Here is a 23,736-nt window from a genome sequence, read left to right on the forward strand (position 1 = left end):
CCAGGTTGACAAATTGTCTTCTTCAGAATTATGTTCAAATGATACAAGCAACGCTTGATGGAAAAAATGTCTTTGGTAATTTTTAAGTGAGATTCAATGCCAGAAATCAGTAAATGCTACAATTGCCTCGTCCTTCAAAACGCAATTTGAAAATTGTATAAAACTCCTTCCTTGCTCACACTTGGAAGCTTCCAAAGAAGTGGTTTTGTTTTCATGTTGTTTAACCTTAGGAATAATGCTCTGACCAAATGTAAAGTAGCAGAGATGCTCTGGGTTAAAGTTACTCAGTCAAAATATTTTTTCCCTTCCATTCCACATGACAGAAGCTTCTACTGCAAGCACAATTTTAGATAGTTAACTTGTAGTCATGCTAAAAAAGGCAGAACAGAAGGAAGATCTTCCTGAAGAATCCACATTGGGATTTAAACAAATGAGAGCCCATTCTATCATTTTGCTTTATTTTTATGGTATCACTTCAAAGAAGTGATAGGAGTTCCAGGTAGAAAAAACAGGCAAAATAGATGTATCTAATAAAGTTACTGAGTCTTCCCAAATCTTTTAAGCTGAAAATAATCCAAGATTCACAACTCATAAGTTTTTTAATTATTTCTCTGTGTGATATTTGTGGTTGCTGATGGATTGATGTTTTGGTAAACAATTTCACCAATCCCTTTTATGTTTCTTCATCCAAAAAAAAAAAAAATTATCTTCAATTCTTTTTAAAACTGCTAACCAAACATGCTAATCTATAAAGGTCCATTAGTCCTCGAAATTCCTATATTAAACTCTAAGGACTAACATTTTAACAATATTTCATCCAAGTTCCATGTCTGTACTGAGACCAAAAGTCAGATGTGCTTAATATACTTACAGATTTCATAGTAAATGACTTGCACAGCTCTATTCTCAAACTTAGAAGGTTTAGAGCATGTATTTTTCAATTTGAGATGGGTTTTCTTTAATCTGGTGCTAAGGTGAAGTAGCACTAAACAGCATTAATGTTATGATTTACTGGAGCCCATTAAATCCAATTCATGATCTTATGTATTTCCATTGCAGATTGGGTGTCTAGTTTCCTTTATAGCTCAATTTTCAAGCATCTTAAAGTACCGAGAAAGCTAAACAACTTTTATCCTTCAAATATAGAAACTTCACAAACTTTAGCTATTATTTTTTATTCATTTGCATGATGACTTTGCCTAGATTGAGGAAAGATCTTTAGAAAGGAGGCTGGTAAAGAGCTGTCCTTAAGACAATAATAAAGCCTTTAAGTCAGTTCTTTACATGGCATGAAAAAAACTCTCGCTATTTGCTAGTCTATGATTTTTAGCCTACTCCTTCAGGTTTGCCCATAAGAAAATTACAGCAAAGTAAATTATATAATCTGTGTGAAACTAAAAAGCTAGTGAGAAGTGTTTTATCCAGTTTCATTCGCCATGATTAAATTTAAGTTCAAATAAGATACAAAATGTGAAATGGATATATGATATTAGAATTTTTTTAAATACACTTTGGCTGCATTTATTTATAATAAAAGTATTTAATACAAAGTCTGCAAAGCTGACCATTAAGTCAGATCAGCATCTGTCTCGTCTCATCTCAAAATATGTGGTCAGAGAAGGTTCAATATCCCCAGAAATTCTTGTTACATGTTCATGAATGAAAGTACAATACAGCTAATGGACTAGTATTGGAAATAACATCTGTGGTTTAGAACAGGTCATAGAGATTCATCACTGGAGCCAGTCTCTTTGTTGAACATTTCCATATGTTAATAGTAAGAGTAATAGAAAGGATTGTATTGTTATGCATAAAAAGTAAAATAAAAAAATACATGGAAAATAACACTGAATTTATGCTTTTCTCAAGGAATGATAATACTTCCTTGTATGGTTCTAAGGTAAAAATGCTTTTTATCGAATGATTGTTTTCTCTTGTGACTCACAAAGTGAAAGTATGGGGGCTGTTACGAAAAAGCTGCAGTTCTATTAAATTTATATTCATACCAACGTTAGCATTAAAGACTTCGGGACTCATTTCTTATTTGCTACAATGCAAATGTAAACCATATTTCACAAACAATACAAGGCTGTTTTCTACTGCCAGCACTGTGAAAAGTGCCCAGAAGGTAAACAAGATTCAACCATTAGCCTGTAGACAAAGTCTCTGGCCTCCACTCTGGATTAGGAACATTGAGAAAATGTCTGTAACAAGATCACAGCCTTTACCATGTATTTTTCAAAACTTGTATTACTGTCAAATTGGCAGGGAAAAAGTGCCTGTTTGAGGGTTAGACATCAAAGTGCCAGTGCTTGCACCTCCCTTTCCATATTTGTAGGTGACTTTCTGAATTTTTTAAAGAGTGCTAGCAGACTTTCCTATATTCTGTTTTATAATTCCACTGTACTTTTGCTGGTGGCTTGTACAAATGACCAATAAGACATTCAAGCTAGAACTAGGGGTTTGAGACATTACCAATAAGTAATGCAACTGAAGACAGTGTGCATTGGTAATAAAAACCTGGGAAATTCTAAGTTTAATAATGAGGTGGGTCTAGGTCTACAAGAAACATACTTTCCATACAAAATACAACCTCCATTATTCTTGGATAGCGTTTTTATAATCTGAACTCTCCTAGGGCAGCAGAGTTTTCAAGTCCTGTTTTCCCATGCGTCACTTGGTGGTAGCCATCCATGATATTTGAGAGTCGAAAGGAGCATAAATATCTCTTAGCATGTGCTGCGTTTCCCTCCTTGGGAGAGCTATAAAGAACAATGGCAGACACTGACTTGCCAAATACTTAGCTCTTGATTCTGTACCCAACCCAGACAGCCTTTCCCTGCACTTTTCCAATACTTAGGAAACACGCAGATTCAAAATTTCTTGTTCTAGAGAAGAGTTGGTACGGAGAAGAGATCTCTAGTATCTGCACATCTGGCCACTGAAGATGGCATTTCAGCACTTGTGGTTAGTAATTTTAGGCCATAGCAAGGTTTAAAAGATTTAGAAAAACTGCCCAATGCAAAGAAAAACAAAAGGGTTTAGGGGATTATTTATTTATTTAGGTTTTTCTGTTTTCTTTTTTTTTTTTAGTGAATTTTATTGAGAAATTAAAGGAATTAAGGAAAACGAATAATGAGGGTTAAAACATGCAGATCTTTCTTCAGCAAGTGCCCAAAGAAAAAAAAATGATGCCTCAGCAAAAAAAAAAAGGCAGATGTTCATTTTGCAGTCAAGCCTTCTGAATAATAAAAGCCATAGAACTTGAACAAATAATTGCAGTTAGATATTCTGTAAATTCTTTAGTTCTTGCAAGTCCTGAGTATTGTAGAAGAAAGTAGCAGAAAACAGGATAACTCTGAGCCCTTCACATGTCAGAACAAACTCAGTTCCCATCTACTCTCCTACTCATTTTATCTCTCCCATGTGAGAGATGGAAGCCCCATCAGACAAGAATCAAAACAGGATTTAGCGCGTGAGGTAGCAAATAAGGATAAGGGACCACATTCGTGTCATTTTCCATTGCTATGAACCTCCTCTTCAAGACTGCATCAGGCATGATGCAGAATATACCAGATAGGACCCTTGTGAGAATAAAGGAGTTGAATATTGCAAAGTGGTGCAATGGGAGCCATATATAAATACTTAGATAAATACGGATACGATAAATTACTAGCAAAGGCACTGGAGAGAACAATACAAGATGATGCAGTCAGGCTTCCTCATCTCTAACTCTCATGACCCTGAGAGAAGACGTGGCTTTCCAGAAGCCTGCATCCAAGGCAAGATGGTTTAGTCATTTTATAAATAATTACCCCTTGATATCTCTCAGATTCTAGGATAATAAAATGTAGCTGTAGGTCTTCAAGTGTGCTGATATACGGATGTCAACTTCAGAATGCAAAAAGATAAAACAGGTCCACATATCTTAGCTCTGATTGCTGGTGCTAATGTGTGTAAATGTACTGAGAAGGCATGGTATCCATCCGAACTTACCTTCTTGGCTGCCCCTCGTGCCCAGCAAAGTGAGTTTTTACTCCTAAGGCTTCTATCATGATGGAAGGAGAGACATGCAAGTCTTTGAGATTTGCACTGAAGGCAGCTCCTATAGAGCTAAGTATTTGTCCCAGCTGTGCATGCTGAGCAGCAATTTACTTCAGCTCTACATATACCAGTGCCTAGAAGCTAATTTAAAATAGAAGATTTCAAGCAACCAGTGAAAGAACAGTAGTCATTTTTGCTCCTGACATCCTTGTTTCTCAGATCTGTTAAGCAAAGGGATAATTTGCTGCAGAGGAAGTATAGTAAATAGAAGACATTTTTACAAGAATGTGTTTATTAAGGAATGCCTCTGTAAGGATGCATAAATATATGCATTCTGAGAAAATGCCATCTCATATGAGTTCTCACAGTGGTTCATATTCAAATCTTGTTACTTAGTGCTTCCTTAAAAGTCTTTTTTAGATTTTCTACAAGATGTTTTGTCTTGCATCACATTGCCTGACAGAAATATTACTGACACTAAAATCCTTGATGTGAGATGCCCTATAAAGAAGTTGTTTCATTTAATAACATTCATTGTATTAGTTCCCCCTAAAGTAATCACTTTGATGAGAACACACTCTGTGTTCCTTTATTTGATTTGGGAATAAAATTATCTTGTCTTTACTTCAGTATCTCCTTATTTTTCTAGAATAAAGATGAAGCTGTCACTTCAGAGCAGGCACTGCCTCTCCATGTTCTAAACCTTTTGATTTCTGCATTGAGAGAAATTTTATGCACAATGATCCTTTTAGAACATGCTTGAAGCACTATATTTTCTTGCTTTCTTGTTTCCCATGCAGATACATGAGTAAAGACGGTTTCTGCTGTCCCAATATATTATATGTCCTATCAAGTTTTCTGTCCTTCTGATAGAACTGATCAGATTAGTTATCATGAAGAAATTATTTAATGTTTAAGGCACTAATTTTAGTATAATTGTTGTTACAGCAACTAAACCCACCAGTTGTGAGACTTAGGCACTTTTATTCCCATAAAACATACTGCAGCACTCAAAGTGTTTGGCTTATGCACTGTTCACCTGCACAGCCATCAGTGGCTGCTAAAGCCTGTGGTGTGGCCAGGCCCTCGGAGATGTCTCCTATACTTTGGTGAGGCCACAACTTCAGCTCTTCTGTAAGTCTTTGTAAGATGGCATGTACTTTTCTTTTGAAGTGAGAAGACATTGAGGTATGTCTACTTTTTCATTTTCATTGAGTAAAGGTTTGGGTAATTAATCTTTACCCAAGTATTTGGGTTAATTGAGTCCTGGGGGATGTTAATGATGATTGCATACTTTTTTCAGGCCAAAGAAACAGTCATTGTAGTCACCCTTATGCCACACATAACTTCACCACAACTTCTTTCAGTGTAGAAGGAACATAGGCTGGAGAATAATGCTGATAACTAATATTACTGCATTTTTTATTATTATTATTTGGAGGATCAAGCCACAAAACTATTCATGCTAAATCTTGTGACCTCCTCCAGATGGTTGTGCTACTGCCTGTCATATTCACCAAGGGGCTGAAACATCCACTCTGAAAATATTAGAGATCCTGGCTAGAACGTGATGGCTTCTTGGCAGTACTAGCCAAAAGACCTCAAGTCAAAAATAAAAATAAAATAAAATAAATCCAAAAACTGTGGAAGAAATGTGTAGGTCACAGACAGATTATCGTTGCCTATTCTAGAGCGTGGTGATGCTGCTTTGAATCCCAGCTCAGTATTTCGTCCATTCACTTTTGTGTGTGTCTCTTTAACTGTGGACTTTCAAAATAGCTGTAAACATGGATTACTGTTTGTGCACTGTATACACTTAATGTACTGAACATCAAGGAAATTCTGTATTAGAAAAATAGAATTTCCTGCGTTTATTTACTACAAAAGAGTCTATCATATTGTGAGATGTAAATGTTCATGCTTTCAATTCTTTGAGAACATCAATAAGAAAGACCATTTTGCATGGTTTCTGGAAGTCCAAACTGGTAATCTATTTGAGGCACCACCAGAGTTCAGGGGATGTATTTAAATGAACTGTGATTTTTTTGCAGGTTTCACTCTAGCTTAGAAGACACCAATCTCCTTTTGGCAACTTGCTGTGTTGGTGACTGGATAGTTCTGGGGGATAATGAGGAGATATATCATGACAGTGAACCCAGCGATCAGTTCAAATCTAATCCAAGTATTGTTCATTTGATCTTGAATCTCATATCTAATTGAAGTAGCTGTTGTTTATTTAGTCTTTAATCTGGTAGCTATCTGATAAATGTATATGAGGAATGAGTTGACTGTGTCCCTGCAATTTGCTGGACAGTTGTAAGAAATCATCTTCCAAATGGATATATTTATTTGGTAGCACCTGTGAGGAAGCTGGCAACTCAACAGGAACAGAAATCTTGTCATCATCAGTCAAAGGACTGACACACTTGAAGGAAGATAATAAATACGCTGGGTTTTTTAATTTTCTTGCCTAAAGGACAGCACTTATTTGTTTAAATAACATCTGAGAGCTTACTTAAGCAGTGGAAGTGAGGTGGCTTTACAGAGCAAAGAGAGATGTAGATGCTAGACATCTTCAGAGAAGATAGAAATGAATTTACTACCCATGTACAGAGCACTCAAGGCCAATTCCAAGCCCTGGGAAAAACAGAATACCAGAGCCTCTGGTACCTCTGCCTCCCCCCGGTTGTCAAGGAATACAGAGCAACCACAACGTTAAAAACAAATGGGGCCTAAGATCAGGTTTTTCATCTAGCGTAAAGAGAACATTTAATTTTATATACCTCCAGCTCATTTTCATCACTGATGAGAGTATCACTATCACTCTTCTTACCCCATGTGAGACTTTGGTATTTATTACAGCTGGAATATTTTGTTGTTGTAACTCAGAGACCTGTATTTTCATCCCCTTCTTGAAAATGGAAATAACAAGTTCAAGACTCAATATGTTTCTTTGGTACCTTTAGAGGCTTTCAGGACCCTGTCCTGTGCACTGCCAGGAGGGGTCAACCCTCCGCCATGAGATTTGGTGCCTGAGCCCCAGGCACTGTCACTAGAGCCCCACCAAAGCCAGCCCGACCCAGCAGACCCTGCTGTCCCCACCGCGCTGCCCCACAGGGTGGCTTTGCCCGGGCTGCACACTTCCCAAAGACTGAAAATACAGTTTAGCGTTTACAGCTCTCTTGGGCTTGTTAGTCCCAAATCATCCAAGTTTGGTGAGGGGAGGGCTTGACTTTGTCTTTTTCTTCTTCTAATTCCCTTTAAGTTAGACAAACTGTGAGTGGATTAATATAAACAAAGAGCAAGTAGCCTGTGTAGTATGAGAGCGAACATTGTAGATTATGCGCTGAGGGACAGGGCTCAAAAGGCAGCAATTCAGCAGCCAGTCAGAATCATCAGCTAAATTTTTCTTTACTTACTTTAGGGTTTTTAGTGCCCTCTGGAAGGACATCAACAAGATTTAGACACAAGCATACCACTGCTGTAATGAACACTGACAAAAAAAATTGAGAAACGGGAACTGGAAATGCATTTGCAATACTCCTTCTTTGGGAATTACTACCATAATTACACCAGTTTAGAAAGCAATACCTTTGTAAGTGCTTTTACCCCATCATATATCGCACTAGGGATTATAGCATCTTAATGACCTTGGTGGCTAGGCTGTACAATGTCTATAATAGTATGAAATCTAGGAGAATTTTTGGCCCCATTGAAGCCATAGAAATTCTCCTACTGACTTTGCTGGAGCCAGCAAAATCCATCCTAATTTTCCAGGTGTGATCAGCTCCAGTCACAAAAGGGGCTTATATTTTCCTCGTATTTGTAACAAATGAGTGAAATGATACTTTTCATATATGTATACTACTAATGCCCTGGATTTTATTTCACGAAAGATGTTATGGCATGGAATACACTGTTTCTTCATGAAACATGCACCTTTTAATAGCAGTTACTGAAAGGGTGATATATACATCCCTATTTCTCCTGTCACCAAATAAAATGAAATTCATAGACCTGCTCTTAGCTAACGTGATACACATTTTATGGCTAAATAAGGCCTTGAAAATGAAAATCTTCTGCCCTTCTCATGAGGTATATAGATCCAAATTAAATGAGCCAGTTACATTAAGGTGCCTGCAAACCTTGAAAAGGGTGTATTGGCTTGTTCATTCTTCCTATAGATAATAAACTCACCTGTCAAACTTCTTCTAGAGAGCAAGCCAAGGAAAGTGAATGTCGCTCTGTCTTAGCTTCCTTTATGTGTTTTCAGTTTTCTGAAATTCAGTATATCTTCTGGAGATAGGACTATAAGAGATTGATAGGTACCTTCGGATCCGTTAGCATATGAAAAAGTACTAATTGTTCCCTGGCCACTCCATGAACCACCATTTAGTGTGTTGTGCAATTTCAGAAGTATATCAGAAAAGCTAGTTGAAAAATAAAAGGTGGTAAAAAAGCTGATTTTCCTTTAGCTTTAGAAAATAGATGTTGCATTAGAAAAGGTGTTAACTGACATGGCGATAAATATGACCAAGTACCAACGTTTTCTCCAGTGTGCAAACTGCCTTTGCAAGAGCCTGGAGAGATTCCCACTGGTGTCTGTAGGATTTGGCTTGAGCTCCTCTGCAGGAATTAGTTTGTGCCGGTGGAAGTAAATAGGCCTTCGGGGATGCTGCTGCTGCCACTGAGGTATTTATTTTTATAATAACTTGTTGGCTGGTGCAGAGATGGGAAGTCGCGGCCACAGCTCCTGCATGCAAAACTCCACACCATTCATCTGTATCAGTCAGAGTCCTTTGCAAGCACAGAAACAGTAAGAGCCATAAACTTGGGGACCTGGCTTCCCAGCACCCTTATGGCCATTTGCTGTGCTTCTGGGAGCAGCATCTGTCCCAGTGCTCAGCAGTGCTGGCTGGTGCCTCCCTGCAGCCAGCAGGCAAAGCCAACACCTTGGACCGTGGGGTAATGTAGACTGAGGGCATCAGAAGATCACAGAATTTTTCTGACTCATAACAGAGCCAATAAAATGCACTTTTTATGAAGGAGCCTACCTCACTATTCACAATTTCCAGTGGTTGCTCACACCATGTTATCATTCAAAAATCCCTTCTCTAGCTTGGCTCCTAGGCACCTCCTGGCTAACAGAACCCAGTGTCATTTAAGGGCCTCTTCTTCTAGCCTCCAAAATTGTCAGCAGATTTCTCTATTCTTACTTTGAAATCAAGTAGAATGTAGGAGGGAAGCACAACTCTCTATCCACCAACTTGAAGAAGGCAGATTGATCAATTACCACATTTCATCAGTCAAAGAAGAAATTAGGTTATTCTCCTTCCCTTGCCAGCCTTTGGCATTTGAAGAACACCGAAATGAAAATAAGATGGAAATGGCCTTTGATAATGACACAGCACTTTCTCACCACATGTGCTCTTTTATCAGCACTTACAGACATCTGAGCACAGAGTGGAGCCCTGTAGAATTGGCTGGTTTTCACATTTTTAAGAATTGTTTTCTCACTTCCTGTTTTCATACCAGCAGATCAAACCACATCCAGAACCTAGATAATAGTTGAGTTGGTATCTCAGCCAGCTTTGTTTGAACTCCGTTTTGTGCTCTTTAAACAAGCATGGAGCTCTACTTACTCCCCCTCTGATACGTAACTTAAGCAAAATTTGACTTGAGGCCAACAATATCTAAAACAGGAGACAAAAAGCTTAGGCAGAATAGGAAACAGGTAATTCTGCTGGTGTTGCAAGTGCTGGAACATAGACTTAGCATTTTCTAATAACTTTCTCCAGCTGCCAGTTACTTGTTCAAAATGAAACACATATACTGCAGGAGGAAGAAGGCTGATGTGTTTCTAAGTTGAAAGAAATGTTGTCAAACATCTGTGTGCCACCTGGTAACCTTAACCAAATTTCTTCCCTCCTCCCAGCTGTTGCTTGCCTTGCTATGCATCTGTTGGTTGCCACCTCCACCCCAGGGGTGGGTACATTTCAGTGGGTTTGTGCCTATACCATAATGCCAGAATCTGTAGGCTTCGCTTCTTTTTTCAGCGAGACCAGACTGCCATTGGAGTTCACCTGGGGAAACAGTCAGAAAAAGTGACTGAGAGCCTCAAAACACCGTTTGAAGCATCAGAATCCTCTGGGATCCAGCAGGAACCAAATCCCTTCTGCAGCATGTAGCCTCCATGGAAAATCATGAGCACCCTGAACATCCACCCAGCCAAACAGGAAAGCCTATGTTAGTGTTGGACAGCTATAACACCTTCATGATTTGTGAGCAGAAAACATCAAAGGCCACTGAATCTCAGAGTCCTAGCTCCCTCTCCTGGCAGAGCACTGCAGTGGTAGCAGACACGGGGGCTGCGCGGGGTGCTCCCCCAGCACAGGCGAGCCTGAACCCCGAGCAGCAGCTGTGCACAGGGAGGTGCAGAGGAGCCATGCCCCCCGTGAGCAGTGACTCCTCTCCACAAGGAGCCCAGTGGTAATAATGCAGATGTAGCTCTACCACCAGATTAATACAGGATTAGCACAGGCAAAATCTGTTCTAGTGAAGAACATCTGCGACATAGCTTTAGCTGCATAAAAAATGTGTACTTGAGCACAGATAAAACTTCATTGCTGTGCATTATCTGCAGTCCTTAAGGTTGGGGGTAGTGCAATTTATTCCCTAATACTTTGATACCAGGCTGACTCGTGCAACTGTGCTGTGATTCCTCTCCAACACCACAGCCTTCTCCTGTTTGCTGTTTTCTGTGAACACCAAGCACACAGAGTGATTCCCCAGGCTGTACTTATTCCTCGAGAAACACACTTCTCTCTGGCTAGATATGAGCCTGACACTGCAGCAGGTAATGTACAACACAGGGGCTCTCATTAGTAGTCTCCAGCCCTTCAGAAACATACGTTACATTTCCATACGTGAAGGTACAGCTTATTGACCCTACGTCCTACGAAGCATCCATGGCATCCCTGCTTAGTGAAACACCAACTAGCACCAGGTCCTCAGGCATGACCTCTGGGCAGCACCAGAGGTGGAAGCATGACACCTGCCATCTTGGCCCAGGGCTGAGCCAGGGTCCTTCTTGGCCAGCAGCACATGCCTCTACTGCTTCAGAGAAAGAGCTGGATCCTAAAGAGGTAAAGGAAAATGGGAGCTCACCCTGAGCACACAAACCACTCATAACAACCTGACCTGCAAGGGCTCTTCTGGGACAGCCCCGCGGGATGGCAGCAGCCACCCTTCTAGGTTCAGCATCGACATGGTGCGGTGGGAGCCCAGCTTGGCACTGCTTCTGTTGTGGAGATGTTGATGCAGGTTGGCCTTCTCCACCATTAGCCATTAGCAACTTGGGCTGGGTATACCGGCAGTGTAGTTTCGTAGCGTTTTGCTTCAGTCGTTCTGTGTTTCCACACAAAGGATGGCTGAAGTCAACCAAAAGGGTCGCTAGCAAGTGGGTAAGCTCAGACTGCCAGGGACAGGGCCTGTTAGCATCAGACCTTCTCCATTCCTGCTGTTTCTGTGGAGAAAGTGGAAACAAAGTTTACTGTATAACTCAAACAACAGGTCTCTTAGCTGTTCACAGTGGTCTTTTTTAGAGGATTATTTGAAGGCTTTTTAAATTTTTTGGCAATGAGTTTATAGCTCTTGTTTATGAGGAGCAGGAAGCCGCTCACAGATGTTCCTGCTGGTTTTTGTTGTGGTTGTGTTTTCTTCTAGGATTTGCACCAGTGCAGTTTTCCCAAGGCGATGGTCTTTTGCAGGTCAGTGGCTTGCTGCAGGAGGCCCTCTCACTCTCCAGCACTAACTACAGCTCCTGCTTAAATGGTAAGGCCTTAAGTTTGTTCTTACAGGTCCATAAAGCAAAGCTAAAGCTGCACAGAAGGCATTTAGTCAAGCTAAGGCTGTGGCTCATGAAGTGTCTCATTATAAGTTAACCACCCTGGTTGTAGGAGACTTTCTGTTCATTAGTCAGAATTAAATTATTGTTTCTCCCTCAGGGAGAGAAAATGAGATATTGAAGAAGAGTGAGAAAGACAAAGGGGAAAGTATGCTTCTGGATATTGCAAAGATCTCTGAAACTCACTACAAGATTTTACCAGCATGCTCATCAGTTTCATGTTAGATATCATAAGCAACTTATCTTTGCATTAAAATAATGCAAAATTTTCTCAAAAAAAACAAAGATCCCTGCCTGCAAATGCTCACACAATTCCTTAGTCATTCCTCATTCCTGCATTCATCATCAGACTGCGGCTCTATGCTGTCCTGAAATGCGTTAGGTTACTAGTTGCTCAAAACTGACTTCAGCTGAAGATACCGTAAGAAAATGTAAGATTCTTTGTGACCTGAAAAACAGTGGTTTCATTTTCTTCCTTTACTTCTCTTCAATACTGTGTCACTAGCAGTCACTATGTTCCTGTGATAGAACCAAAGCTCAGTATAAGCATACTGTATTCTGGAATATGTCTCACAACCAATCATTAAATGTTGCTACTTACTACCAGCTTACAGAGCATTACTAATGTCAACCGATTATATCCAGCTATGTTTGCTCACTCTGTTTTTCAGACTGAGGATATATTTTCAAACATCTCAATATGTTCATGATTTTTCTCATTACATTATCTTTTAATGCTAGACCTGCTTTTCTCAGTTTGTACATGTTTTCTTAAAGTATAAAAAGAGTAGTTACATACTTCAAGTTCTGCTTCCCTACAGCTCAGGACCTGGACCCTTGTCTGATAGTCTATCTTGAAACACAGCTAGCATTAAAAGATGGAGATATTACGCCTAATGCACTTTTCTTTTTTATTTCTTTATTTTTTTCTGCTCCTCAACCAGAGTACATAAGCAGTTTTACATTTGAGAAACAGTTAATGGTCTCAGATGGAGAAAGGGAAGATGAGTCAGTAAAAGCTTCCAACACTGAAGAGTGAAGCAGTGGTGTCCTTCTTCCTGAACTGCAGCAATCCCAGGCTGAGTTCCTCCTCTGAACCTGCAAGTCTGTGTTTCCCCAGCACAGGGCTTGCTCTCACCACCATTACTCATGTAAGGAGCTCTGTTCACATTGCTGACTACACATGTGGTTTATGTCAATACACGAGGCGGCTGAGCTGTGTTTTGCAGCCATGAGAACAGAGAGCAGTCAATTCACTGAACTTTGTAATTGATCACAAGGGGTGTGGGAAAGTTCTCCGTCAGTCAGAGTCCCTAAATCAGAGCTGGTCACCTCTCAGATGGTCCAGTTCGGCTAGAAGTGGATGGGGCTGATAGAGAAATTATGGGGGCGCAGAATGTATGGCTGCTTTTATGCAGTAGTTAGATTAAATGCTGGTCTCTTAACCTCATAATTTTTCACCTGAGGAGGGAGGATGGTATGTATGCCCATATGTACACATGGTAGACTGTAACTGGGTACTAACTCTTTATTTTGCAGAGCTGTGCATCTATGGGTAGAGCTGTCATTCCACCTATTCAGGAAGAGATCTTAAAATGTGTCATTTCACATAGAAAACATTCAGTTCTTTGCCTCCAGCAGCAGCTGATGTAGTAGAAGTTGCCGAGCCTCAGTTCACAGACCAGTGTGGCCTCACAGCTTGCTGGGTAAGGACAGGCCAGTACACTTACACTGGTGCCAGGAATATTGCTACTGATTGTGGTCACTGAACCACGTTATACCAGCTGCATTCATGTCAGAGGAGCATGTTCAAGACTAGTTGCAGCTAACAAGGCTCTATTTGAGGGAAAAAAACGAGACCAGAGTGAGATTTATAACAATTTCAAGTACAGAGTAAGCAGTATGAACAGATGAGCCCCAAAGAATGGTAAGGTGCTCTTTATATACTTTTTTTTTTTTTTTTGGGGGGGGGGAGGGAGAGAGAAAAAAATCATAAAATAATAGAATTAACTATAACAAACACTTTTTCTAAGTCGAGTCTCCCTACATTTCCCATGGCATTCAGTTGAATGTGGGAAGATTTTTTAAAAGGCAGAGCAGAAATTGCTTGCAACACAGAAAAAAAACTTGAGCGCCAAGAACATGCTCCAGATTTTTTTAAATATGCCTGACTCTTATCTCAGCCCTGATTCATTGCAGTTTACTCCCGGAATTATTCAGAATTCAAGGACCTTGCTCCTACAGGATAAATGGGTTACATTCAGCATTGAAACCCATGACACAAATAGCTGCTTAATTATTCAGTCCAGACTGGTTTTAGTGGTTAATGGAAATAAAAATAGCAACAGCAACAATTACATTGTTTTACATTTCACATGTGAAATGATTTTTTCTTTTAACTGCATAATCCAGGACAATACACAGGGAGGAGGGGCCCGTATAGAGGAGGGGTTGTGCTGCTTGTGACACAGATGATTAGCATGCCCATGACTGAAGAGGAGGAGAAGGAAAACAGTGCCATAAAAGTGACAGTAGAGGTGAAGAATTGTGGTGAATGTGTAATACACCACTGCAAAGATGCAGGAGAAAACATACCAAACTGAAAGTCTTGTCATATCTATCCTGCTACTCCAAAGCAGGAATTAATCTGAAGGGAAGAAGCTGCTGTTCTTGTTGGCTCACATCACTTGTTCATAAACACAGGCAAGAAAAATGCTATTACCATAATTACTATCTTTGTTCAGAAAATGTGGTGGTGGTTTTCCACCCTGAATTTTGTGCCCGCAGCCGTTGTGGCTAATACCAATCAGGAGGTAATGGCACCTACTGCAGCTGCTGTAGGAGCAAACACAGTAAATGTTGCACTTCAAATGCACCAGCCACACGGGATGTCAGAGCGTATTATGGACACAGGAGCACCTAGAGGTTTTAGCCAGTTTTCCTGCTACAAGGAATTTGTGTGTAGCTAACCGAAGACACAGTGTCAAACCAATTCTGGCAAACGTATGCCTCTCTGATAGCAGACAAAAACAATTTAGAATCAATGTGTCTAAATGCGGGGTTTCTGCAAAGGGTCAGACTTAGTATTTAATTATTATAACTGAGCCCTGTTTTGAAAGCATGCTGTGGCAGTAGGGTGGGAATAGGCAGGGCAAAGAAATAAACAGGATCATTTAAAGCCCAAATCATCACTAAATGTAACACTGCTGTGTCAAGGGGATATAAAATTAGGATAATCATATCCGAGCCCCATCAGCTTCCCGTCTTGCTGCAGCTGCCCAGGGGATGGGCTATGGACAGGGGTCTCCTGGCTGGAGGTGGCTGTAGAGCCCTGGTTAATCAAGGATCTGTTTGGGTTTGGATAGGGCTTAAAGCAAAGCAGGCTAAATTCCTTGGTCAGCTGATGAAAACTAGCAGTTGGGGTCACTACTCCCTTGTTTTCTCACTCTGATTTGCTGTGGTAATTGGTCTGCCTCAGTAGGAAGGGGATTTAAACCAAAACATTTTTTAATTTCTTTTTTTAATCTTGAAAAAAAATCTTTCACTTTTGAAGTACACCAGCCAGAGACTGGTTTGGGTTCAGGTTCTGACTCACCTCCAGTTTTCTTTTCCTTCCTCCTGTTGCCCCTTATTATCTCACTGAAAAAGGGGAGCAAAAAGACTAATGGGAAAAGATGCTAAAATAACCATATACTAGTTTTTATGTTTTTTTCTAAAAGTTTGAAAAAGTTGGGATTGTTTCTTTGAAATTTTTGAAAACAGAAAAAAAAAAACAAACTTGGGCTGTTTTTTTCACCATTGTATTTCATACACTGATCAGATGAAGGTTAATATTTAGGTAACTTGGGAATATAAGGATGGCACTATGTACTTCATAGAATTAACGTAAAGGCTGCATTGTCACTCTTGTATTGAAGGAACACTAGACTGTGATCATTTTGTGTTCAGCACAGAAGAAAAAGGGTTGCTGCCTGCGTGCCACTAGACGTAAGGGATTGTTCTGCAAGTGACAGTGGCGGAAAGGGAGTTTTGTCCTTGTGTCACAGAGGGAAAAGAATTACTGTGCAAATGATGCTGAAGGAAAAGGATGAGACCACAAATGACATGAAGAAGAGAGGTCATTGTACCAATGTCACAGAAGGAGCAGGGTAGTGTGACATAGGGTGGAAAGGACTCTTTGAAAGTCAGAAAGAAATTGAAAAAAAGAGGGATGACAATCGTGCAAGTGTGGCTGGAAAACAAGTCGTTTATGGGCAGATGTACAGATTATTCTACAACTAAGCACCTAAATTTTTCAGACAAAACAGTGCTGTGCAACTCATTAGTTTAAAGGAATACACCATTTTCACAAATACTTTTGGGCAATGGTATCTCAGAAGATACTTTGTCATCACCTCTCTCTTAGATTTTTTTTTTCCCCCTTTTCCCTCTAATGAAAAGTAAGTGCCTCACGAATCACCATATTCTTCTCAAGAAATAAGAATATTGTTCCCAGAGACGCAGAGTGAACCCCAGGTGACACTGGTTGCAGCATGCAAGCGCTGCACGTCTGCTGAGCATCCAGTGCTTTTCTTCTTCATTAGGAATCCCAGACTCTCAGCTCTAAGATAGATGGTTCATATCTGCATACAAATAAAGAAGCAGCACAGGTCTGGGCAAAAACACTTTTTTGTTGTGGTTTCCTTAAAAAAAAAATAAATTTAAAATAAAATCCGTTTCATAAGAAAAATAGGTATGAAACAAAAGGTTTTCACTTTCCTTTTGACACCAGGGAGAAGTGTTTCAGACATTCTCTCTGTTTAAGCAGAGATTTACATTTCCACATCACAGCAGCCACCGATCCCCCACTTTGGCTGTGCTTTTGTAAGACGGTACAGGTAATGGCACATGTTCAGGGTTAGGGCTGTGCTGCACTGCTTTGGTTTTGTATCATGAGAAAGGAGAAGTAGCATGTGAAAATAGGAATTATTTCTACCTTTATTATGCCAATTTCTGATTCAAGACTTCCCATTTATCTGGGGATTTGTTTGTTTTCACACAACGGTCCTGACATCCAGTTACTCATAACATGTCACTCTGAATCGAAGTGCAACACTTTGTACCAGGAACTGCACTTTGGAGAAGGTGAAGCTGGGGTCAAATGCATTCCTGCTAATTGTACTGATTGTAGGAGAGTTATTCCATGATTGAATTTGCTGTCTGATGTTAAAGGGGGTAGCTGCTAATTGCTTTTAAGGAGGACCCAGAAAAATGACTGGGGGCAGGACAGTAACTCCCTGCCTGCGTGTCGAGCACATGCGCAGGTGAACACGCACAAGATAAGTGCTGCTGATCTTCTGGGGGAGTGTGGAATGGGAGGAGGGTATGCGGGTCAGACTGTGAGAGGGCTTGGAGGGGGATACATGAACAACCGGTGACGGAAAATGGTTTTCTGTGTGTCCATTCATTTTGTACTGCTGGTGCTGACTGTGTAGAAGAATTCTACCAGATTGATCTGATTTCCTCCAAGCTGCCACCAGTGCAGTGGCATGGCCACCAGCTCATTTCTGCAGTGTTTCTACAATGCTCTGACTGTCCTCAGGCTCCACAAAGCTGACATCTGCTATTGCCATGATCCCTGGGGGAAGCATGTAGATTTCCTTCCCGATCTGACTTTTTCTTGCAGTTTTCCTGTTTATCGAATCTGTACTCTCTCTTTGAGTTGAGAATTTCATGGTTAGGTCAATGAGAGCCACACAAGGTCTAGGTCATGCAGAATATCACAGAGCAGTCCTGGCTCGTTAATGAGCAACATCACAAGGACAACCAAACTCTGCACCTCTACTGGAATTTATTATTTGATATGTCAAGGTAAGGCTCAACACATGATCCTGTTGTTTTGGGGTTTTTTTTCCACTTTCCCTAGAAATCCTTGCTCCCCAAACCTTTACTACTCAGAGGTCAAAGTTCTGAAAATTGCCCGGAAGGATATCTTGTTGCATAAATATTTTTGTTGACCAAGTCATCCTGCATCTTATTGCTGAGAAAAGTGCAGCCCTGCAGAGGAAAGGTAATTGCTTCGGGTTTGGGAATGTTTGCCAGCTTCCTACACAAGGAACTGTATGGGAAAGATCTGGGAGGATGTATTTGCTGAACTTCCTCAAGCTTGGGCTGAAATTCATGAAATAAGAAATTAGACTGCAATTTGCAACAACCTCGGATTGTTTGGTTTGCAGATATCTTACTGGTGGCCACTTTAGAAGATGGAGAAGGCTGCAGACTATCTTGGTTTAAGAATTATTCTGTCCTTGCAGGAAAAAAAAAAAAAAAAAAAGGCAGAAGCTGCAAATAAGGTTTCAGATGACAGAAGTTTTGTTCTGAATTTTTTGGGAGGCTGTAGCAAAGCTGTCAGACTGAATTTCTGTATTGAATTCCAGCTGCCACCTTCCTTTGCCTATCAGTTTTTACCACTGGGTGCGGGCTCCCATTTGAAGCTCTTGGCTTTTGAGAGGGTGCAACTACTAAAGCTCAGGTAGGCTGCTGCTGCAAGTACACTGCTTTCAATATGCCTTTGCTGAATGAGACCATGAAGAAGGGAGAAAATTGCCCTAACAATTGAAGTTTAGCAGGTCTGGTTCACTGCTCAGCAAAGCTGATGGGAGGCTTCCCATTAGCCCCGAAAGGAAAGGAACAGGGCAATGTAATTCTGTTGTATGCAAAGGAAAATATGGAGTAACACCAGCTAAGAATCAGATTCTGAATGATACATGTCAAATTTGTGCTTGTAACAGGTAAAGGTTACCTGAAAGTGACTTCAAGAAGATTGTCTTCTGAAACTATTTCTTATAAAGGCTCTGAAAAATATCTGCAATGCCATTTGCAGCCGTTCTCCTGTTGCCAGCATGTGGCCTGAGCTCAGGTGGTGGCTGGGGAGAGAGTTTTGCACTGGTATCAGGAGAAACTCGAAGTTTTGATCTGAAGCTTGTCTAGTTTAGAATGAGTCAATGTTGACTTGAACCTGGTATCTATAAGCAAAATCAGTATAATCTTCTCAAATGAAATATGCAATCAGCAACCGCATGCAAACAGCATGAACGTTGTGTTACAGAGTGACAAACCATCTGAGGTGATGTTTCTGGTGCTACTGCAGGGCACCCATGACTCAGGAAAGGTGGTTGGCACTGGCCCCATTGAAGCTGAGGTTTGAGGACGGGAATCATTTAGCTTATCATCGTGTCCACCCTTTACCAGCACTTTCTTCCCTAGGTAGAAACAGCAAAGACAAGCAGCAGTACGGCTGCTTTTCTGCTAGCTAAATGTCTAATGAGGTGTGTTTGCTTGCAAAGGAACAGAGTGTGATCTAATTAAAGGTGACCTGGTGGCACAGAGTGCTCCCCTGATTTTGCTCTTGGCTGGTATTTTGCAACCCAAGGTTTCAGTTCAGACCCACTGCTTAAGAAGACATTTGAAAGCAAGGTAGAGGGAAATCATTTTCTCAGAAGCTCACCTGTGTTGTGAGGGATTCTGTTTTCTCTGCTAAAGATGATGATATTGCTTAACCAAACAGCTCCCTGCCCTTCATTTAGGGATTAGTAACTTAATCAACACAAGCAGAAGAAACACAGAGCACTGAACTTAGATCTTAGCAAGTTCAAAGCCTCTCAGTCCTAAATGAGAGAGCAAAGAAACACTCAGAGCAGTAACAGTATTACATTTGAGCCTTTTAACAAATGAAAGGACCTACAAGCTAAACTTAGCACTGCATATGTCAAATTTAGGGGAAAAAAAATCACAGTAGAGATTTTTCTGAAATGTTTTGGGGTTTATCTCAATATTGGTATCTTAGTGTTTCCTAGGAAGTGTAGAACAGAAAAATGAAAGTAAAAATCAGCACCTAACTTCTGACTGAGTCTAAGCGAACAATGCCAACTTTTAATTGTACTGGGCATTTTCACTTAATTTTACTCTGGTTTGATTATATATTGAAATAAAAATGTTTATTCCCAAACAACTCTGTTACTTAGTGCTCAGGTAATACTAGGAAAATTTCCCCTGATTTCATACAAGCAGACTTAGAATGGGGGCCAGATTATTTAAGGTGATTATAGAGAGGAAAGCAAAGTTGAGATTTTTTGTAACACATGCAAGAGATAACTGACAAAAACATGAAGTTTTGCATAAGGTAACCTTGTAAATCTGCTTGGTTTGTGGTCATGGTGGTTTGGTTTTTTGGTTGTGGTGGTTTTTTTTGGGGGGAGGGGCAGGGTGGTAATGAAGATGAACAAGTAAAATGCTTTGCAAAAACAATGTGTTGATCTAAAACCAGAAATTATTTAAATTCCTTGGAAAAGCTTGACTATATAACATGCCTTATATCTCCCATAGAACACTGTGGAAAGGAAGGAATTTTCTTGCAACAACATTTTGGGATTAAGCGAGCTATTTTGCCCAAGGCATGATTTAAGGTACTTTCTTATTTAACACAATTTGTGTTACTGTTTACATAAGAAATCCTACTCTGCAACTATTTTAATGTAATACCACTGAAGTCAGTGAGTTTACACCAAGGATGAATTTGCCCTCATCCTGTTTTCTTCACTTTATTTATTTGCCTTGGAAACCAGAATAACCCACAATTACTTATTTTTTCAAGTCTAAAACTTTGGCACCACTTTGAAAAAGCATTAAAAGTGGATTGCAAGAGTTCCTGCTCAAGTTGATACCTGTCAACCTAAAGCAGCACAGCAGTCATGATCATTTCAACTGGTATTTATAGATTAAATGATCTGGCCTCCGAAAGAGCTAAATTAAAAATAAAACATAGTATTTGTATTAATTAATTACATTAATTCCTAATTTTTCCACTTGAATCCACGCAGTGGAACTACCATTGACTCATAATCCAGACCCTGAAGTATTTCTGGTAATACAAAGACTTTGTACCCGGTGTTTGGCTTCTGTAGGAATGGTTTGTGGCTTTCTGAAGGCAAGACAGGCACCCTGTCTTGTGGCAATTTTTGTTTCTTTATCTAAAACAAAGGAGTATTTTTTTAATGAGTGAAAGAGAAAATATATTGGTCTACAGATAAATCCAAAGACTTATAGAGATTTTTCAGTACTGCTCAGATGCTGTTAAACTCGTCTGTCATCACTTCTAAAGATATTTTAGGATAAGTTTAATTTACTGGAAGAAATGAACCTACCCTTTAAAATTGAGCCACTGTTCTGTGTGACATGACTGATTTTCAAATTATAGCTGATAAAAATGTAGTTGTAAATTATTTTTAAATACTTGGCTGTATGTTCTCACTTTTACTTATAAATTCCCACGTTTTGACATGCTCTGACTGGCGATACTAAAATCGAATCTACAGGGGGTTAGGACTCTTCACAAAAGTCCCGATTCAGGATCTATCAAGCTTCGTGGGGTTTTGGGTTTTCTATGGTTGCTTTGGTTTTGTTTTGGGTTTTTTTGTTGTTGTTGTTTGTTTTATTTGGTGTTTTGTTTTTTTCTGCATGTACCTAGAAGGCAAAGATATTCATCTCAAGAACCAACCACATAGACTGAGATTTCAATCTCATTTACAACAGTATAAATCAAAGTAACTTCACTGAGGCCAAGGGAGTTACTCTGGATTTATACTCATCAGTGTAACAAATATAAAACATGAATTAGCGCCAGTTAGGACATCATTTGACTATTTTTTGACTGAAAATATGATGGAAGGTTTTTCATTTGCAATTAAAAAAATAATCTGTGCTTGCATGCATCTAAGTGTATTTTAAATTTTGAATGGAATTCCCATTTTCCATGAAAAATTGAATTCTATGGTTTTACAGAATTCCATCTACCTGAAAGCTATTTTCTTTAGCAAAACTGTTCTGATGGAAATTTTCTGACCCGCTCTAACCTTAACTGGTAATTCATATAAATAAGATGCTGCTCAGCAGATGCTCAGGAAAGAGCGAGGCAGTGAGCAGGCACACATGCATCCCCATGTGGTTGCACTGGGGGTTCTTGGTGTAGGAAACAGGAAGGATGGGAGAGCAGCTAAAGTGGTATGAGAGCTATGAGGGTAATTGTGTTTTACTCCAGGAGTACACCTAGGTTTTGTTTCAAGGGAAAAAAAAATTTTATATATATATATATATATATATGTATGTATGTATGTATGTATGCATACACCAAATTTAATTCCAGATGAAACAAAATGGTATTGTTTCAACTCTTAAGACAGCATTCCTGAGCATCCCTTACCTTGGCTGTTGTGAAGTCTAGCTCCTTCTTTAAGGGAAAATGACAAATTTCAATATTAGAAGATGTTGAACTACATAGCTGTAACTATTCCTTAAGTTTGAATTGAATTTTGTAGACCTGAAACTGCCTTTCATGGTGAATAAGCTGATTGCATGAGGAAAATCTGAATCTGAAGAAGACTTGGAAACCTCGGCTGAGGATCAAGCTCGATCTGTGACTGAGGATACATCACCTGGACCAGACCTTCACAGGTATCTGATTCCCAGAAAAGCAATATCTTGAAGACCTCAGCCACGGTGTTTCTGTATTAACTCTATAATTATATCATTGGATAAATACATGAAGGACCAGCTGAATTAAGGTCTCTGCACAAATCTAAAGAGCATGGCCCCATCCTGATGTGGTGCTTTCTTCAACTGGAAGCCATGCAGGCAAACCTTGGCAGTGTTTCCACGCAGACAACCCTTCTCCTCTTACTTCTTTCCCCAAAAATGTAGAATTTTCTACACAATATGAAGCTCCCTTATTTTCCCAAGTAATGCCTAGTTCCTCTCCTATTTTCTAGATGCACGGACCAACCCTACACCGCGTTGGACCCTTCTCTCCTTCGCAGCCTTGCTGTGTGTGTTCCTGAGGAAGGGCCGTGGTCTGTTGAGGGAGATGGATGGCTCTGCTCCTGCTCTGCCAGCACTCTGATCCTGGCTCACTGCTGCACCAGGGCTCCACGAAACGGCTGGAGCTGCTGAATTTCAGCCACTGATCCCCTCCCTCCTTCCCTCTGTTTGTCCCTCTTTCTTTCCTGCATAGCCTGAGGGTTGCCTTGGCTGGTGACAGGCTTTGATCCCAGCTCCTGGTGCTGGGGGGAGAGGTGGATGCAGAGAGGGGTGCAGGCTAGTTTGGGTTTACAGCACAGGCTTTCCATGATGACAGTCATTACAATAAGAATAAATAAATAAAATCAAGCGGCTGTAGCTGCTGTTGGAGCCATTCCACTGTAGCCGGTAGCCAAGTGCATCTGCTTTTTCTCACCTCCAAACCAAATCAATATGGCTTTAAAGGATTTCCCTGGTGCCTGGATTTCTTACCTTGTACAGCTGTTGGTCCAGCCCCGCTATTGCCTGGTCATTCCTAGCTCGTCTTTTCTGTCTTTCTCTCCCCTGGCTGCTTCTCATTGCTTTCTCTTAAAAATATATACAGAAAGCTCACTGGAGCAGCTCGGCTTTGCCTGTGTCGTTTTCTGACACACACACACTTGCCATCACTTGCAGCCACACACACTCATCACAGTGCCTTAATACATGAGCTGCCTGGCTGTATCTCCATCCCTCTCCCCCATACGCACACAGACTCCCTAGCTGATCGCTGCCTAAGCAACATCTGCTTATCAGGAGTTTTTCTTCTGATGCAGTGGTTAGTGAGGAAGTGCTCATGTTTACCTGTAACTCTGTCAAATACATTCATGCTTAAATAAATAAGTATATATAGTCTTGAGTTCTGTGTTTTTTTCTCTCCCATCCATCCCCCTGCCTTGGGGCAGGCATGTTTGAGT

The 23,736-nt window shown here is 40.3% G+C and overlaps 1 long non-coding RNA gene across 3 annotated transcripts in view; it reads left to right on the top strand.

Annotated features, from left to right (window-relative positions):
* LOC139828542 (uncharacterized) overlaps positions 1-23,644 on the top strand; it is an 85,253-nt gene extending 61,609 nt beyond the window's left edge. Inside the window, exons 2-6 of one of the 3 annotated variants that reach the window (XR_011740270.1) lie at positions 10,101-10,290; positions 11,814-11,877; positions 20,315-20,394; positions 22,303-22,438; positions 22,753-23,644. This is a non-coding gene — a long non-coding RNA (uncharacterized lncRNA). Of the gene's footprint in view, positions 1-10,100; positions 10,291-11,769; positions 11,878-17,373; positions 18,000-20,314; positions 20,395-22,302; positions 22,439-22,752 lie in introns of those variants that run through there. The other 2 variants (XR_011740269.1, XR_011740271.1) reach the window with 2 other exon arrangements.
* Positions 23,645-23,736: the final 92 nt, after the last annotated feature.

This window comes from Patagioenas fasciata, chromosome 8 (genome assembly GCF_037038585.1).
Source record: "Patagioenas fasciata isolate bPatFas1 chromosome 8, bPatFas1.hap1, whole genome shotgun sequence".
Classification (NCBI taxonomy): domain Eukaryota; kingdom Metazoa; phylum Chordata; class Aves; order Columbiformes; family Columbidae; genus Patagioenas; species Patagioenas fasciata.